General features: G+C 29.8%; 2 non-coding genes across 2 annotated transcripts; one reads left to right on the forward strand and one right to left on the reverse strand.

The window, feature by feature from the left end:
- Window positions 1-3804: 3804 nt before the first annotated feature.
- Window positions 3805-3878, reverse strand: TRNAT-AGU (transfer RNA threonine (anticodon AGU)). The gene has a single exon. It is a non-coding gene; the product is annotated as a tRNA-Thr (tRNA).
- An 843-nt stretch (window positions 3879-4721) lies between these two features.
- Window positions 4722-4795, forward strand: TRNAT-AGU (transfer RNA threonine (anticodon AGU)). The gene has a single exon. It is a non-coding gene; the product is annotated as a tRNA-Thr (tRNA).
- Window positions 4796-12997: the final 8202 nt, after the last annotated feature.

The following is a 12997-nucleotide window of genomic DNA, read 5'->3' on the forward strand; positions in this document are numbered from 1 at the left end:
TAAACTGAAACATATTTTTTAATATTATTAATTGATTCGGCATTAACTTTGTGGAATGACATGATTATTTTATTAAAATTGAACACTTGAATATACCACTTTAATGAGTTTAATTTATATTTACGACTAGTTTCGAAAACGACAGATGTTTTCATCTTCTGGTACAAATTAAAACTACCAGAATATTAGTTTTAATTTGTACCAGAAGATTTAAATATCCGTCGTTTTTGAAACTAGTCGTAAATATAAATAAAACTCATTAAAGTGATTAATTTCACGTGATTAATTTCAAGTGATTAATTTACATAAAACAATATTTTTTATATTATTTCTTGAATGTTTTTCGCAGATACTTTGTGGCACATTTTTCGAACTTTATAAAATGAAGCATCGTTGTTTTAACCACTTTTTTTATTTTAAAGGAACACATGAAATGCCTAAATAATATTAATTTTTCTGAATTTGATGAACATATATTAAATAACAATTATTCTTTTATTTTGAAAATGGCATTGAAATACTACATTTTAATAAATAAGTAAACTCATTGCATAATTTAGAGATTTTGGAAATTAAATAAGCGATTTAGTAAAATTTCATTTTATATGAGTAATCAATTAAATTTAATAACAGTCCTATTTTTGATATTTTTCCAATTTCTGTTCCTAGAAAGAAAAATCCCGCACAGTAAGTTTTTTTTTAATATTTATTTTTTTATATAAAATCAAATTCATAAAACAACTTAGTGCAAACTAAAATAACTTTATAATTAAACAAAGATATAATATAATTTAGCACTCACGTAATTAATTTTCATATTTAGGAAATTGGGCTTCCCTGATCCAACACTGGGTGTCCCGGGACCGCTTATAACAATAGCATTCTAGTTTCTTTGTCTTGAGACGACAATCTTAGTTATGTTTGGAGCATTGTTAATTAAGGCTTGCTTATGTTAAGGGAATGCTTTGACAGAATAAGGTTCTATGAACAGTCACGTGTCCTTGAGGAATACTTAGTGGTTAGGTGAAAATGTATTTTGCGGGTGTGTGCGTGTGTGTATCAATGTTCACACATGATATTAGCATCGTTATATTGTAAATTTATTGAAACTCATTTTCTTTCAACTAACTGTACTCTAACATCACGATGTACAAATTTCTCAGCTAATCTGAACTTTTTCGAATCCGAGCAGGCCACAGCCCAAATAACTTATAATTTTCAGGGTTCAAGTAATTTTTTGTATCTAAAATAAATTAATAAAAAAGATAAAAAAAATATTCAATATATCTTCCTTTAAAAATTACCATATGCCAATAATCATTCCATCATCGGGTCATTAAAATAAAATTATAACGGTTCGACATTTGCACAAAAATAAAAATTTTGAAAGAGAGAAAGAAGACAAATGAATCGCATTGGGAACATTTTTAAAAGTGGACTATTCCCGTTGTGATTCAATTGTCTTCTTTAAATATTATTTTTGTACAAATGTCAAACGTAATAATTTTATTTCAATGACCTGATGATGGAATGATTTTTCTGAAACCGGTTGTCACGAATAAGTGTTTATAAAAATGGTATTACACAATATGAACGATGAATGATATGGAATGTGTTAAATTACCATACCACAATGGTAATAATGTTTTTACTACTACTACTACTACCATCACGCCGTTTCCCCGCAGGGGTAGGCAGAGAGGATGGAACGCCATACTCTTCTGTCCTGACATACACTCCTCGCCTCCTTCACATCCATACATCTAGTCATAATGGCCTCCGATTACGCAGACTTTTGACACCGCCAGATTTTAGGTTCTGATTGACCTGATCGTGCCAAGTCTTTTTCGTTCGTCCACGTTCTGTTTTCCCTCTCACATTCGCCACATATAATTTCTTAGTCATTCTCTCGTTATCCATTCGCTCCACATGTTCATACCACCGCAAAGAACTCTTCATAATCTTTTCGATTATTCCTCGTTCAGCCTTACATTCCTTTCTTATATCTTCGTTTTTAATTCTGTCATACAATGATTTTTCACACATTCGTCTGAGGGAGCGCATTTCAACGGCGTTCACTCTGCTTTCATGCTTCCTTTGCCAGTTTCATGTTTCGCTTCCATACATTAGTGTCGGTACTAGCACGCCTTTGTGAACCGCTAGCTTGGCTTCCATGGACATATTCTTATTCCCAATCTGTTCAAAGCACCATTTATTCTATTCCTTGCATTCACTCTTCTCTCAATATCCTTATCCACTTTTCCATCCCTTGTGAACATGCTTCCTAGATATAAAAACTCTTGTTATACAAAAATTATGTTTTTTATGTACAAAATACCAATTAAATACAATGAAGTGTGATAAACATAAAGAAAATAAAAAGATGCGTCAGATGAGGGGTGAATTTAATTAAACATCGCTCAGACATTTCCATTGCGAACATTATTTAATGGGTGTAAGGGCTCTGGAAGGTCAACCATTTTGAATGTAATGAAATGAACTTTAAGGTTCTACACGGTTTTAATTAAAGTCACATACAAATTAATAAGACAACCCCTAACTACTGCTCCGCAACCCCTGTTATAGCCTCACTGAAGTGTTCGAGCTTACTAAGGGTAGTGAGAGAATATAGTCGAGACAATGGATGATATTATTTATTGACACTTTCGAATCAATGAGGTTTTATAAGTATAATAAATTACTATTTTGAGAAATAAAAATACTTTGTGTTTTGATCCACTCATATTTTTATTAACCAACTAGTTTCGGCAACGACCTGTTGCCCTCTTCAGGGTTTAATTTATGACTAAAAATTAAACCCTGAAGAGGGCAACAGGTTGTTGCCGAAACTAGTTGGTTAATTAAAATGTGAGTGGATCAAAACACAAAGTATTTTTATTTCTCGAGATAATATATCAATATGATCCACAAAGTTGATTCTTTCAATATTCAAAACAAAATAAATTACTTCTTTATTTTTTGATACTTTAAAATGCCATTAAATTAACTAAACTGTACAAAACAACATAAATATTGTTGGGTAATATATCCAATACTAAACAAAGTTTATTGGATTGAATTCTACATTTATTTAGGTATGTGTTAATACGTGACGCGTTTCGGATTATTAAGACATTATCAAAACACTCAACAATTCGTTCAACAATTCAACAATTCAAAATGGAATTCTACCAACTGTCTGCAGTTACAATAAATAGTATAAATATTTTCTAAAAATTTGTTGGTACGATTGACAAAAAACTTATTTACCATAACGCCATTTCCCAGCAGGGGTAGGCAAAGAGAATAAAATGCCACACAACTCGGTTTTTGCAAACATTCCTCGCGTCTGACCACATTAAAGTAATTGACCTGCTTGATCCTACCGCAATTTCCTCGGATTTCCTTGGTCTTCCTCTGCTTCTATTTCCTACTACTACTTACTACTTTTGCTTCATATTGATCAACGTTTCACATTTCCAAACCATCTCAACACAGCTTTCTTAATGTTAATGTTTCACGTAGACATAAAAAAGGAATTTATCATCAGAGAGATTTTTTTTCAATATTTTTTTTGAAAATTAAAAAAGATGTTGCATTTTCTGATAAAAAAATATAAAACACCTTGGGCAAATACAAGGCTACTGATCTGTCATTGGGCGAGACTGTATTTTAAATAAATTTTGAAATATTTGTTATTTTGCTTTTAGATGTTGACATTTAAGAAATTAGGTATTATTTTAAAAACTAAAACTATAACAACAGGATAATGCATAATAATATAAAGCAAAAAATAATGTATTTAGGTCCCGACGAGATTCGAACTCGTGATCTCCTGTTTACTAGACAGGCGCTTTGACCAACTTAGCCACGGGACCCTTGCGTTTAACCATTCAGGAATTCTTTTTTCTGTAAAACAATTAAACCGTTTCTTTATATTTTCCTATGTAATTAAACTTTATTGTGAAAATTACACGAAAACAGTACGAAGACATAAAACTCCAGTTGAAAAACCTGTAATAAGATTATCTTTATTTGTAATGAAATATTATGTAGTGTTGAACGTATTGTAAATATCAGACAGAAAATTAATAACAGACGATGTCGAAACCGTTTGGAAAAATTACTAAAAATAAATGGTTAAAAACAATGTTTAAAATTCATTTGATAAGGTTTATAAAATGTGCCACAAAGAATCAGCAAAAAACATTGAAGCGATTGAACAAACTTACATGACTTGTGATTTTACATAAATAAACGTAAAATACAAATATAAAATATTAAGAGCATTAAAAATAATGGTGATATATTTTGGAAAAGCATGTTTTCAATCAATGTTATTAAATAAATCTCAAAAGTTGTATAATACAAGTGTTTTTGTTTTAATTACCAAAATGTCAATCCACAAAGTTAATGCCAAATCTATAAAAAATATGAATTAATAATCTCTTATTATTTGTGCTCTTAAAAACACATTTATACCAACCAAGCTACGAAGCCGACAGAATTTTGCAATTACAAATGCATTTTCCTGATACTGTTATTTTTGAACCGTTTACGTCTTTCTTTACAACCTATCGTACGTTTTATACAATAGAGTATTATACTGCTTGTATTATAGTTACGATGTGTCATTAAACAATACATAAAATCGTAATGAAGTCAGCTGTCATAAGTTTTTACGAAGATAATGTTTAATAATTTTCAATAAATGCGTAACTGGTCCCGTGGCTTAGTTGGTCAAAGCGCCTGTCTAGTAAACAGGAGATCACGAGTTCGAATCTCGTCGGGACCTAAATACAGTTTCTTTTTGTTTTTCAGTTTGTTTTTAAAATGCATTTTCCACTTTTTGTATGGTAATACAACACATTTCTTGTCATTCATCCTTCACTTTGTGTCATACCATAGCTATACGAGCACTATAGTCTAAAGTTGATCTGAAGATGGAATGGTTATTCCGAAGCTGATGAACATGAAGTTTCATGTGGTATTACACAGGGTCAACGGTGAATGATATGAGAGTGTAATATTAGCATACCACAAAGTCATAAGTCATTCATATTAAAATTATAGGTTATGCTTTTTGTTTTATCGTATAAACTTTCGATAAAAAAATAAAACATTTGAAGAAAACAACTTATTTGAGTATAATTATGGAAACACCACTAGTTTCAAGAACTTAAAATGTTCTTGAAATTGGTCGTGATTACATTTATAATCTCAAAAAGTGGTCTAATACAATAGTAATATTTTAATCATAATATTACTCCACAAAAATTATGCAAAATTAATGAATAGTAAAAACTTTAATTTTCAATGATAACTTTATATTTTTATTGAAATCGTGATTTTATTTCAATATATTTTTATATAAATAAATAAGTAAAAAAAATCATCCACATATCAAATTTTGTTTTTTTTTTATTCGTTTTCATGTAGGATTCGATGTTTTCATTTGTTTCTCTCTTCAAAAAGATTTTTTATACGATAATATTTTAATTTATTAAAAAAGGATAAAATTAAAATATCTGATAATAAACGAAATTGAAGATCAGTTGTGATATAATCCTTCTTGCGGAATAAATCTTTAAAAGGGTTTGTAAAGAATCTGCTTTCCATGCACCCTGAAAGCTTTTACCTGGCCACACATTCGTGTTTATTGATCAAATAAGGTTTCGCGGGAAAACTGGACACGATAAAGGTAGCAGTCGTGAGCGAGGTAGTTGGGGTAGTAAATCCGGGATTCATTCCATAAGGGTTGTAAAAATGCATCCAGCACGTAAGGTGGAAAATAAACCCAAGAAAGATTTTTCAGTGACTGGCTTCTTAGGTTAAAATATTTCAATGTTTTTAAATTTTATTTTCTGATGTATATAAACATTTGTTTGATTTGCTAATTTTTAATAGTATAATCTCAATTTAAAATACATGCGATTATAAGAAAATACGAGTTAATGGGTGCAGAATTTATAAAATAACAATAAAATTAATCATGATATTTTAATATGATGAATCTTTTGCTGGATTCTTGTCTGTAAGCAGGGTGGTGAAAATAGGGAAAGTAAATATAAAAAAAATATATCGCAAATACCCTGAGCAATTAAAAAGAAATATTTTTAACTTGACCAAATTAATGGTAAAACATTTTGCGGTTTCTTGATTTCATATTCTTGATGACATATTTCTTGATTTCTTGAGTTTTTGTCTAGAATTTTCACTCATAAATTATATGAAATTATAGTAACTTTAAACATAAAGAGTAAATCCACTCACAAGTAGGCATAGGCTATGAAACTTATAAAGTTGAAGCCTGAGTAGGGACATGATAAACGGTGTTGCATAAGCCGTAGCTAGATTTCAGAGTCACTTGGATGTTAGGTAATTCAAAAAAAAAATGTCTGAATATTGACAAGCCTGACGACCTGTCGTATGCTCGTTAACCCCCCGACCTTACAATTTTCAAACTATTGAATAACTGGATCATGCCAAGTTTTTTTGGGTCTTCCTCTGCTTCCATTATCAACCAAATTATAATAAACGAACCACATCAATTTGTTTTACTTCTCTTTTTTCACTCATTCGATTCTCACGCTCAAACGATCTCAACACACATTTCTTAATTTTATCGATAATACTTATCTCAGTCTTGCATTATTTCTATTCATACATCGTTTTGCCACACAATTGTTCAATAAATTCAGTAAAAAAATGACAGTTCCTTTCCATTCTACATTCCTGAGGTCACAATTCTAACATTTAGAATTAGCATCGCCTACGGTGTTAGAAAATGCTGTGGAATGCATCGAAACGCGTGTCATAATAGATTTTTATAAATGATAGTATTTAACAAATGAAATAAAAATTCTTACTTTCATTGCAAAAGATAATTTTTGAGACCATCAATGTTACGACGTTTAAACTTATACATGTAATCGATAGAAGTTAAATACTTTATCTAAGTAGTTTCAATTATTTTGAATGCTGTGTTTATCTCCAGCACAAATGCTCAGCTTTATGCAACCGTGCTTCCGACATAAGCTTTTACCGTAATAGGCTCTACAAGTTGACCACAAGAGTAGTTCGGAGCCGCAGTGAAAGCCTTGGAAAAGCCTCTTACTGTCACTGTTCCTATATTGTGTTAGTTAAAAGACAACAACATGGTATGGAAGGGCGTTTTTACATGTGAATCGTGAGCTGACTCGATTGAATTTACAACGACGAGCATGCTTTTCACAAAACAACTGTGTAAATGTAACAATTCTTACACAAATCTCAATGTTTCAATTGTTCCAGGTTTTTTTGTTGTTATATAAGAATAATTGTGGCAATTTGAATGGCAAGGGTATTTTTTTATTGTTAATACTAAAGTTTTCAATAATTATCATATTTGTATTTTGACCAGTTATTTTATTCACAATATTCCACCTGGTCTGATGATGTCGGTTACGACAAAATCCGGTTGCTGGTCAAATAAAATTCATGTGGAAAAAATACATCCTTTTTATTTTATTATATAAAATGCAGTTCCACCAAGAAATGTCAGTACAAAACTTATACTCCAGTGTTTTCAAATATTTGTTCACATATTATTGCTATTTTTTTTACGTATGTATTAAATTTAATTAATTTATGAAAGTGAATGGTAGAGTTGGTAAAAAATGGATGAGGGAAAGCTGAATTCAATTGAAATGCGATCACTCAAATTCTTGGAAAAAGGAATGAATTCAATCTGAGATAAGCATTGTTGACAAAACTAAGAAAGGCGTGTTGAGACGGTTTAGACACGTTGAACAAAAATATACATAGGGCGAATGTATTAAAAAATTGAAGCACGAAAAACCTAAGAAAATTGGCATGATCTAGTACTTTAAAAACTTGGTCATGGACAGGTTAGGAGTAGTGAAATTTACACCCTTAAATATGTTAATCTATTAATTCAATTCACATTTTTTTGTAGTTTGTCATTACACTAAAATAATTTTCATGATATCTGGATCCTGCTTACGCAATACGAAACTGCAACACCTTCATTTTGAACATTGAATTTCAGAACATATAAATAATACCTGAAATGTGCTGGAGAGCACTCTTGCTAGGGTGGTTTATACGATCCCCTATCTGTCTTCAGCCCTGCTATATATTATACATTATGTGACTGCATGCTCGGACTAAATTGTGTACACAGCACTGCAGTTGAATAAATCCTTTACATACCTGTTTGATGCAATTTTAAAGATGCACCATGTCTCATATGTGGACGTGCCAGGGTTTTGATAATAAATGTTTCAAATTTGACCGCATTTTCAAGCGTGATTTAAAAAATAGATACACATGTGTCACAAAATCAAATTGTGATCTAGTGTTAGTGTCGTAAATTATACATTCAGATAGTCACAAACATTTTTCAACAATGAGTCGGTAATATTACTAAAATTTGTGTAAAAAAGGAAAATGACAACCCACAAAGCAAATGCTGTCGATACGAGTACTTATAAAAAATAAATAATATATGAGTCAGAGTTTCTAGGTTTGAACACACTCAGCCACACTTTAATTCATGTGTAAATATTTGAAACATGGCGTTTACCTTGATTAATATATTTTTAAATTTGGTATTAAAAAATACACTTTTGCTATTAATTTTATTGTATTTGTAAAATTAAATAAAATTTACGTTACAAATAGACTTATGTTTTTATACTTTGTATGTTAAAAGCATTGTTAACTTTTTGGTATGGTAATATAACACTCTCCTCATCATTCATCGTTCACTTTGTGTAATAAAGCGAACGATGAATCATAAGGAGAGTGTTATGTATTTAAACTTATGTTCAAATAAAACATAGCGCGTGCTTATCTGTGCTCGATAAATAATAGCAATATACACAAAGTATTCTCAATTGTGACAAGTTTTATTTTATGTTAACATGTATTATCAAAAACTTTCATTAATTTTATAAATATATTTTACAAATAAAGCTTTTGAAATTTATGTACATACATTTTTCCAAACTAACTTAAACTTTTTAATACTTTCACATTTTTTACAAATTTTTGCTTTCACCAATCATTGGTTGCTCGATTGGATTACTCAAACAATAAATCGCTCTTTAAATATTTTTTTAGAGAAATAAGATTTGGAATAGGCGAAAATTTACATTTTAATTTATATCGACAAATAAAAACACACACGTATTTTAATGCAAAATTGTGCGAAAATTTCAAACCAAACCATCAATAAATTAGTTAAAATTAAGATTTTGAACATACAAACATTTATATTTTTATGTTTATAGATTTTAAGAAAACGTTTATATATTCAGGGTGCTAACTTTAAAAAAGCCTATTTAAAATAATGAAAAGAAAAACACTTAAAAAGACATAAACATTTTCTTTTATGTCAATTATAAGTTCCTGCAAAAGTTGTTTCTCGAGATGTTTATCGTATACGAGCCGGTTCTCTGCGTGTTTCATTTCCATTTATTCTGTGTTCAATTTCACTCCTTTCATTTCATAATTAACAATTAAGCCATTCTTAACACGTCTATGTTTAATTAAGCATAATGTAAAAACTTTTGTTAAGAAACTTTTAATAAGGCTTTGTGCTTCTCCGTTTGAATCAGCTTTTCTTAGGGGAGATTATCAGTGCATTTAAAAATATATGTCATCGTTTTTGTTTTTTCTTGAATATTTCTTTAATAAAACTGTTTAATGGTTTTATCCAGGTAATTTATGGTAATTTATAATTTACCCATCGGTTAAAGATTAATAACCATTTCCCCTGTAGTTTTGTTTCGATACTTTATCCGATATTTATTAATAAAATATCTGTGACGGGTGGAGTTCTATTTTAGAATTGATTAAATAACTGTGAGGGGTGATGTTCTATTTAAGATTAATAATCATTTTACCCGTAGTTTTATTTCAATGCCTTATCCGATCCATATTAATAAAATATCTGTGTCGGGTGGAGTTCTATTTTAGAATTGATTAAAAAACTGTGACGGGTGATGTTCTATTTCAGATCAATAATCATTTTACCCGTAGTTTCATTTCAATACCTTATCCGATCCATATTAATAAAATATCTGTGTCGGGTGGAATTCTATTTTAGAATTGACTAAACAATTGTGACGGGTGATGTTCTATTTAAGATTAATATCATTTTACCTGTAGTTTTGTTTCGATGCCAAGTCTCATCATACATCAAAGTGACAGAAACAGAATCTTATTATTTGAGAGGCACGATATCATTACAAAGAAGAAACTTTGAAAACACATTATTAACTTTCATGGTAAAAGAACGAACTGTCAAAAGTGACATTCGCCCTTTCAAATAACGAATATCTTCGCCTTAACCTGTTGACGAATGGTTTCATAAAAAAGGACTTGGCATTATTTATTTAACATTATTTTCAAAGCAGGACATTTCCAAGAATATTGGATTTATGTTAAATACAGAAAACACTCTTGCAACTTATTCCTGAACGGTGACTATATAAATGTATTAAATATTGTCTTAAAGTTGTTTTTGTGGGAGTTTTATTGATAGGAGTTTTATTTATTATTTACCATGGTTATTTTGTTCAATTTTTTTTTATATAATTAAGTACTTTGTTTCTTTTAGCTGAATAATTTTATGTACATATATTGGAAATGACTTCAAGTTATCAGGAATTCTAGCTTGTAAAATTGTCACAATTTGATGCGATTCAATGATTTCATGGTCACGTTTTGTCGCAACTTAATTAAGATTTAGATGGAATACAGTAAATTGAACAGATTATTTGCATTTAAAGTTTTTTTTCACAATATTGGAAATGTAACTTTTTGACCTCCACAATTCTTGCAATCTTGTAAAGTGAGCTACATGACTCATGTAGGTCTTAAAGGTGAGCTATGATACAGAGGGAGGTGAAAATAGATCTAATATGATAGCAGTGACATAAGGGATGGAGAAATAATCTAGTGTGAGCAAATCAGGAACTCCTCAGAAGGTCTGGTGACTGTCGTCAACACATCTTCCGTTCCACTAGAAGAGGGTTAGGAGTCCTAGCTTGGTTTATGTTGCCAATGTCCTTCACTATTTTTGTCATATGTAAAACCATCTCTTGTTATGATCTGACACGCATCCGATGTCAGATAGGTCCTCACCCAGTCTCCTGCAACCGCCTCCAGCTCTGTTGTCTTTGAAAGCTGAAATAGGGGAGATTATAATAACTTTTTTACTAATTTACTTTTATTGCTTTTTGTTTAAAACTTTCATACCACTTAAATTTGGAAAGTAAAGAGTAAGCCAATTTTAGCATTTTCTTTTGCGTCATTAAACGCGGAAAAAATCTTGGAATCCAGGTTGCCTCACACCTCGAGTGAATGAACTTTAAAGGAACGTGATGTTAGTTGAACTTTGATTTCTCCAGTCATTGTATTCTTATACGAGGAGAAAAGTTTAAAGAAAAACTTAACGTCGAATAAAAAATAGAGAAAAATAGAGATTTTAAATATATGAACAAAATTTACATTTTGACAACTCAATATACACGAGGATGGGTTTATGACCTGATAAGGGTCGGTTAAGTGATCATTTTACACACATGTAATATTAACCGCTCAACCCATGATTGATATTCATATTTAATAGCATCAGAGTTAAAAAAAATAAATTAAATTAAACAACTAAATTATACTAAACTAAACTAACAATTATTTTAATAAAAACCTTCATGGGGATTTAAAATTGTATTTTATATTTAATACACTTATTTTGTTTCACGAAAATGTTTCATATCAAAACAGAATTAATGCACAAAGTATGTGGTTTAATTTTGTATTTTTATATGTATAATATATTTAAAAAAAAAACAACCTAAGACCATATTTTATGAATTCAAATGCATATTTTCGTCAGGACTCATCAAGCCATCTTATGTATCTTATAGGTATAGTTCTTTTTTCATACATTTTTTACAGTTTTTTTTTTAAATCTATGTTAACACAAAATATGAAAAAATAAAAACCATTTCACAATATTTAATCTAGATCATTTACCCAATCCTTTATACCATATTTTTGTATCTAAACTTATTGAAAATAGAAATACATATCATAGAATATTCGTCGTAAGAATAGTGTTAAACATTATATGTACAAGTATTGATATCTTAACAATAATGAAAAATAAAATGGAAGTATGAGTATTTACAGAAAAGGGTAGTTTTTCAGTGATGATATTATACACCTATAACATCCATTTATCTACCCATGATAAAAACCACAAACCTAGAATTTGTGAACGCATGTTTGGCCAAAATATTGTAATTTATTATCTATATACATAATATACTATTTATTAATCGAATAATATAAGGTATTGCCATTATTTTCATAATATGCTAATAAAAGTAGGTATCCTACGGTTAATGAAACAAATATAACTGAACCTTAACACGAAAACCCTTTCAAAAGTACCTAGGCACTGAATAAATACTTTTAATTAGAAATATTCTTTGAACGAAAAAATGTTATTACATCTGGATGGCAGCGATTTTTGAGAAAATGATTAAATCCCTTCAAAAATATTTTAACATAAAACTCTTAGTTACCACAATTAAAATGAACTACTGCCTTTTCCCCAAGGTAAGAACGGGCACCTTCGGAAAATCTAATTGCAGCGAGCTTCCCATTTTTCAAAGCCTAACACGAAAAAAGCTTTTATGATCTCATTCTGGCTTTATTAAGCAAACCCCTGGTAACAAACTGTGTTCAGCTTATGAAAATGTACATCTTTTTTCAGATTTTGTACTTTCTTGAATGAAAAATATTTGATAAACGAAAGTCTTGTTATTTATTTGAATTCTGTCTTAACAAATAATCAGTCCAAGTCTATAGGGAGATTTTTTTATGTTTTTTTTGTATAATTTTCATCTCCATCAAAGATTATCACTTATTCCATAATGCATTTCACCGATTTAAAAATAAACCGAAATACCAAAGAATT

The sequence above is a fragment of the Brachycentrus maculatus genome, unplaced genomic scaffold (assembly GCF_059751285.1).
Source record: "Brachycentrus maculatus isolate JH-2025_06_01 unplaced genomic scaffold, ASM5975128v1 h1tg000096l, whole genome shotgun sequence".
Classification (NCBI taxonomy): Eukaryota; Metazoa; Arthropoda; class Insecta; order Trichoptera; family Brachycentridae; genus Brachycentrus; species Brachycentrus maculatus.